Source organism: Lathyrus oleraceus, chromosome 1 (genome assembly GCF_024323335.1).
Source record: "Lathyrus oleraceus cultivar Zhongwan6 chromosome 1, CAAS_Psat_ZW6_1.0, whole genome shotgun sequence".
NCBI classification, from domain to species: domain Eukaryota; kingdom Viridiplantae; phylum Streptophyta; class Magnoliopsida; order Fabales; family Fabaceae; genus Lathyrus; species Lathyrus oleraceus.
In genome coordinates this window covers 73,788,404-73,795,593 of record NC_066579.1, presented here as the reverse complement: position 1 = coordinate 73,795,593, position 7,190 = coordinate 73,788,404, and positions in this window count along the sequence as shown.

The window sequence follows — 7,190 nt, the reverse complement described above, 5'->3', positions numbered from 1 at the left end:
TGGGGTGAATGGCAACATTCAGGTTGGACAACACAACGTGAATTTTACCAGCCATATCACCAGGTTGAGGAAGAACTTCCTCCATCCCCTCCACATCAAGCTGATTCTTCAGAGCTGTTGGAGATGATGCAAAGCATGCAACTTGCCCAACAAACATTCATGCAATCCCAAGATGACCGACTTGCTCAAATCAACAGTCAACTTCAAACCCAAAATGAGCGGCTCGAAAATCTCTCCACAAGCTTAAATGAACGATATGCAGATTTGGATCGGCAAGTCACCGGGAGTCTTAGGCATCTGGAAGGTGTCACCGATTACCTAGAAACTCTGGCTGACCCCAGCAGAAATCCAGGCGTATGCTACCATCCTGGACACCGTCACTTAAGACAATAGCCATTCATATGCACTTTACATCTTGCTTGTTGTTTTTGCATGTATTTTGTTGTTGTTTTGCCTGTCTATGCACCACAACTTCATTATGTATTTTCTCATTCTTAATTAATGACTACTGCTAAGAAATGATATTTGTGTGATATTATTTCGTTGGTATCTACTACTGCCTGTGAATTTATCGTTGCAACCTTGAATAATTACTCTGTCTCTCTTTTTGATGTTGTCAAAGGGGGAGAAAAATGCTGACATTGCTGACAAACTAACAGTCTGACAAACTGCAAATGGCCTTAGATTACAAAAGAAAGGGGGAGTGTGCAAAATGTGTTAATACTGCATGATGTTCGTCACGCTGAGTTATACGGGTTGTCATCATCAAAAAGGGGGAGTATGTAAAGACAAAGTCTCATACAACATACAATGTCAAGTTTCGATGATGACAAAAGACCACCATGCAAGTCTACGAACAAATGCATCACGTTACCTACCATATCCTTTTTCACGTTATCCTAAAGCTACTATAATCATTAAAGACATATAAACAAAGCGTGATCATGACCAAATATGTTAAAATCACTATCCACAGTTTTTTTTGCAGATTTAAAGGCTTTGAGTCGACCATAGGGGTCAGCTCAAAGCTCACGGGTCGGCGCAAAGGCTCTGGCCAAACTGGAGGGAGTCAGCGCAAGAACCCTTTGCGTCGACGCATAGGGTCGACGCTTAACTCACGGGTCGGCGCAAAAATCCCTTGCGTCGACGCATGCAGTCAGCGCGTGCCCCACGGGTCAGCGTGCGCTGACCCTATGGTCGACCGTTCGCGCGCAAACTCAGTTTTCTGAGTTATTTCAAAGTTTAAATTTCTGTTCTGGCTGTTTGGTTTTGTCTGTTACTATAAATAGAAGTAAAAACACTTCTATTAACTAACATTTGAATTTTTGAGTACAAGTGTTCAAGGAAACAAGAAAGAGTGAAATAGTTGTCAAAGATTCATCATCTTCATCTTCAACAGTCCAAAATTCATCAACTGCACACAATAATTGTTGATGCGATTTGTGATAGTTTAAAGGTGATAAGGTTCGAGGTAGCGATTGAAGAATCGAGTTCGAGTTGAAGTCTTGGCAGGTTCTTTCTTGAATAAAACCATTAGGGTTTTATCCTCCAATACCGGTTTGCGTTTGGGGGTTTTTGGACGGGTTGCTTCATTATCATTCAGCTGAGCGAAGGTAACTGATAAGAGAAAGTCTTCATCAGTTTAGTAGCGGAGTCGGTGATTGAGCAGTGAAGAATCCGGGTTTGATTCGTTCGTGTTCGTGATCAGCCGGGCCAAGGGGTTGAAGAACGGAAGGTTCATCAACGAGCGGCAGGAAACGGAGGTCAAACATCAACAATCAAAGGTCTTGATTCATCTTGAATCAAGGGGCAAGGAGAAGAAGTATCATTCAACATATTGAGAAATTCTGTTGTTTACATACTCTGCACTCCTTGTAAAAACGATTAAACATCACAGGTTATATCTATTGATCATCTTAATTCTATTTTTAGAATTGAGGGCAGACGTACCCCGAAGCGAGGACGGCGGGGGAACTGCCTCATCAAATCTCTGTCTTCTTTAATTTTCTGCACAAGTTAATTTTCAGCTTAAAATTTAAGTGATTTTAGTTTAAGCAATTTTCTGACAAACATTGATTTAAGTTGAGAAAGTGTTGCAAACTGTTGTTGGAATACTAAGTACAATAACATATTGTACTAGGATAAATCGAAACACTTACTCAACTCAAAAATCACTTGGAGTGTTTGTGCACACCAAGTGTTTGTAAAATTGCCTAAGCCAAAATTGCCTTAAGTTTGCATTGAGTTTCAAGTTGGTATTTTGATTCATTGGAACTAGGCTTGCAAATAAGTGAACTATATAATTGATTGTGCTTTGTGTGTAGTGAATTGTATCTCTTTTAATCAAATATCCATTAGCTTAACGCATATCCGGTTTTCCAATAACGGTTCGTTTTTAGACTAATTTTCCTCGGCCGCTTCCGCACCTAAAAACATTTTTAAAACCAATTTTTCTTTTAAATTGGTAGCGCCGACTAAAGTTTTTAATTGGGATCTATTCAACCCCCCCTTCTAGATCCGTGCCATAGTCTAACAAGTGGTATCAAGAGCTCCGGTTCACTCCGTGCTTCAAAAATACAACGTTGATAGAAAATGGCTAACGAACCTAAAGGGGCTTACAATAGAGCTCCCGTTTTCAATGGTGAAAATTATAGTTATTGGAAAGACTGTATGCGGGTGCACATAAATTCCATAGATAGAAAAATATGGAATGTTATTCTCAATGGTCCAATTGAAATAACCATGACCAATGAGAATAATGAAATAGTGCCTAAGCCTGAAGCACAATGGACCGATGATGATGAAAAGAAATACAACTATGATTGGAAAGCCAAAAATATCTTAATCTCCTCATTAGGGGTAGACGAATACTATCGTGTATCCCATTGTCCTACTGCTAAGGCCATGTGGGATTCACTTCAAATTGCCCATGAGGGGACGAACGATGTTAAATTGGCTAGAATCAATACACTAACGCAAGAGTTTGATCTCTTTTTCATGGAGCAAGGGGAAACCATTGCCGACATGCAAAAGAGATTCACTCATCTAATCAATCGATTACATTCACTAGGTAAACCTATTTCCAATGATGTTGCTACTAATAAAATCTTAAGATGTCTTAACAGGGAATGGCAGCCAAAAGTGACCGCCATCAAAGAGGCAAACGATCTTACCATTTTGGACTTAACAACATTGTTCGGCAAACTACAAGAGCACGAACAAGTTCTATTAAGCTTGGAACAACATGAAAGGAAAGATAAGAAAGACAAAGCCAAGGTGAGCGAAAAGAAATCAATTGCTCTAAAGACTTCCTCCTCAAAGTCTCAAGCAAAAGAGCAAAGTGATTATTCTACGAGTGACGAAGAAGAAGAGGACAAGAGTGAAGATATGGGGCTGTTCGTCAAACGCTACAACCGTTACGTGAGAAAGAACGGCATCCAACATTCCGAGAAGAACTTAGTTAACTTCCGGAAGCAATCTAGGTTCTCCAAAAATGATGACTTCAAAGGAAAAACAACTAGAGGGTCGTGCTACAAGTGTGGAAAGCCGGGTCACTACAAACCGGACTGTCCGATGAATAAAAAGACAAAAGAAAAAGATTCATACAAATCGCATAAGAAACCATCAAAGCCAAGGAGGGCATATATTGCTTGGGAAAGCGATAGCGACTCCTCCGACGATGAAAGCTCAAGTGATGAAGATGAAAATGCAAATCTATGTCTCTCTGCTCATCAAAAGAATAAGAAGAAACAGGTACGACATTCTAAATACGAAAACTCCTCTAGTATGTCCCATCAAGAATTACAAACTACTTTTGAAACTTTACACTATGAAGCAAAAGAGGCCTTTAAAAGGCTTGCCTCAAATAAGAAATTTTTTTCTCATTTAGAACAAAAAATCCAAGAATCCGAAAGGAAACTTGAGGCACTTAAGGCTTCTATAGTGGAAAGCACAAAAACTAGTTATGAGGACCTTAAAAGTAGAATGATGAACTTTGGGTGTGATACTTGTTACATTTGGCAAGGTGAAGTAAGGAACCTAAAAGCCAAACTTAACAAGGCTCTTGAGCCCAAGATTACTTTTGCTATTGATAAATCTAATTTTCGAACAAGTATGGTTAATCCATATCAAAAGTACAAATATGTTATAAAGGATGAAGATAGCAAAAGTAATCAAAATGAAAAGTTCTCTTGTCTTTATTGTTGCAAGAAAGGTCATTCCATTGCCAAGTGTAGATTTAGGAGATTTTTAGTTCCTAAAGGCATTTATCAATGGATGCCCAAATGCAACCAATTTGCTTCTCACCACTCAGGACCCAATAAGCCATTGGGTACCTCCTTTTGTTAATTATCTTATCACAGGTACAATGCCTCGAGACTACCGAGAGAAGATGGGTTCTCGATAGTGGATGCTCAAGGCATATGTCAGGAGACATATCTCTCTTCATTGACTTCGTGGCTAAGAAGAAGGGATATGTAACTTATGGTGACAATAACCGAGGAGCAATACTTGGTAAAGGTAGTGTAGGTAATCCCTCTTCCACTACTATTTCTGACGTATTGCTTGTCGAAGGTCTTAAACATAACCTACTTAGCATCAGTCAGTTATGCGACAAAGGATACAATGTATCATTTTCAAAAGATTGTTGCAAAATTGTGCATACTGATGATAAGAAGAGCATGTTTAATGGTCTTCGTGTGAACAATGTCTATATGCTTGACTTAAATGAAGTATCGTTAACAAGTGACAAATGTCTTGTAACAATGAATGAAGATTCATGGTTATGGCATAGACGTTTAGCACATGTTAATTTCGACTTACTTAACAAAATAGTCTCAAAAGATCTAGTCCTAGGTCTCCCCAAAATTAAATTCACCAAGGATCACCTTTGTGATGCTTGTCAAAAAGGGAAGCAAACGAGGATCTCTTTTAAATCCAAAAACATCGTTTCAACAACGAGACCTCTCGAGCTTCTCCACATGGATTTATTTGGGCCATCTAGGATTAAGAGTCTAGGAGGAAACTATTACGGTTTCGTAATAGTGGACGACTACTCTCGATTTTGTTGGACTATTTTCTTAGTAAGTAAGAGTGACACATTCGCCGCCTTTGAACGATTTGCTAAGCTTTCTCAAAATAAACTAAACACAAATATTGTTGCAATTAGAAGCGATCATGGAGGTGAATTTGAAAATCACCTATTTGAAGAATATTGCGGTAACCATGGCATTGATCATAACTTCTCCGCTCCACGTACTCCTCAACAAAATGGGGTTGTGGAGCGTAAAAATCGAATTTTGGAAGAATTGGGAAGAACAATGATCAATGAAAGTGGCTTACCAAAATATTTTTGGGCCGGCGCCATTAGTACGGCTTGTTACGTTTTGAATAGGGTGCTCATTCGCCCCATTCTAAACAAAACACCGTATGAACTTTTAAAAGGGCGAAAGCCAAATGTTTCTCACCTTCATGTCTTTGGTTGCAAATGCTTTGTGTTAAACAATGGAAAGGAAAACTTAGGGAAATTTGATTCCAAGGCCGACGAAGGTATCTTCCTCGGATACTCTCAATCAAGCAAAGCATATAGAATTTACAACAAGCGATTACTTACAGTAGAAGAGTCTGTGCATGTTACCTTTGATGAATCCAATCCGAGAAACGTCGGAAAGGATAGTGTTTTTCATGGTGCAGGTACATCTACCAAAGACATACTCAATGATGGCGAGCCGGGGATTGATCAACCCGACACAATCAAAATTGAGGAGGACAAAGATGTACTCCATGATGAAACAGAAGTAGATCATCCGCCTTCAAACGATGATCTTCCTCAAGCTTGGAAGTCTTCCAAAGACCATCCAATCGACAACATTATCGGAGATATCTCAAAGGGCGTAACAACTCGATCTAAGATAAGTAATTTCTGTTATCACTTCGCTTTCGTTTCGCAGATGGAACCTAAAAACCCTAAAGAAGCCCTACTCGATGAACACTGGTTTTTATCAATGCAGGAGGAACTTAATCAGTTCACCAGAAATGAGGTTTGGGACCTTGTCCCTCCTCCGCGAGATCATCGAGTAATCGGCACCCGATGGGTGTTTAGGAACAAGCTGGACGAAAACGGGGTAATAACCCGTAATAAGGCGCGTTTAGTCGCGCAAGGGTATAACCAAGAGGAAGGCATCGACTATGAGGAAACTTATGCGCCGGTTGCCCGACTCGAGGCTATACGCCTTCTCCTTGCCTTCGCTTGTGCAAAGGATTTTAAGCTATTCCAAATGGATGTTAAGAGCGTTTCCTTAACGGTCACATTAATGAAGAAGTTTATGTCGCACAACCTCCGGGTTTCGAATCCCATAAGCATCCTGATCATGTTTATAAACTAAAAAGGGCCTTGTATGGTCTCAAACAAGCTCCTAGAGCTTGGTATGAGAGACTAAGCAAGTTCCTACTAGATCAAGGTTACTCAAGAGGAAAGGTTGACACAACCCTCTTCATTAAACGTCAAGGAAAGCACTTGATACTAGTGCAAATTTATGTAGATGATATCATTTTTGGATCTACTAACATGAAGCTTGTGAGAGAGTTTTCTGACCTTATGCAGGGTGAGTTCGAGATGAGTATGATGGGGGAGCTCACATACTTCCTCGGTCTACAAATCAAACAGCTCAAAGAAGGAACGTTCGTGAGCCAGACAAAGTATTGTTTGGACCTTATCAAGAGATTTGACATGGCAAAAGCTAAAGCCATAGACACCCCCATGCCTACGTGTACCAACTTGAACAAAGACGAAGACGGTAAGGAAGTAGATGTAAAACGGTATAGAGGTATGATTGGTTCACTCCTTTATCTTACTGCTTCTCGTCCCGATATTATGTTTAGTGTTTGCATGTGTGCAAGATACCAATCATGTCCCAAGGAATCCCATTTAAAAGCCGTTAAACGGATACTTCGATATTTATCCGGTACTCCGAAGTACGGACTATGGTATTCCAAAGGTAACGATTGTTCCTTGGTAGGTTTTTCCGATTCCGACTTTGCCGGTTGCAAATCGGATAGGAAAAGCACAAGTGGCACTTGTCATCTATTTTCAAACTCTTTGGTTAGTTGGCATAGCAAGAAACAAGTTTCTGTCGCTTTGTCAACCGCCGAAGCTGAATACGTTGCAGCCGGTAGTTGCTGTGCCCAAATCT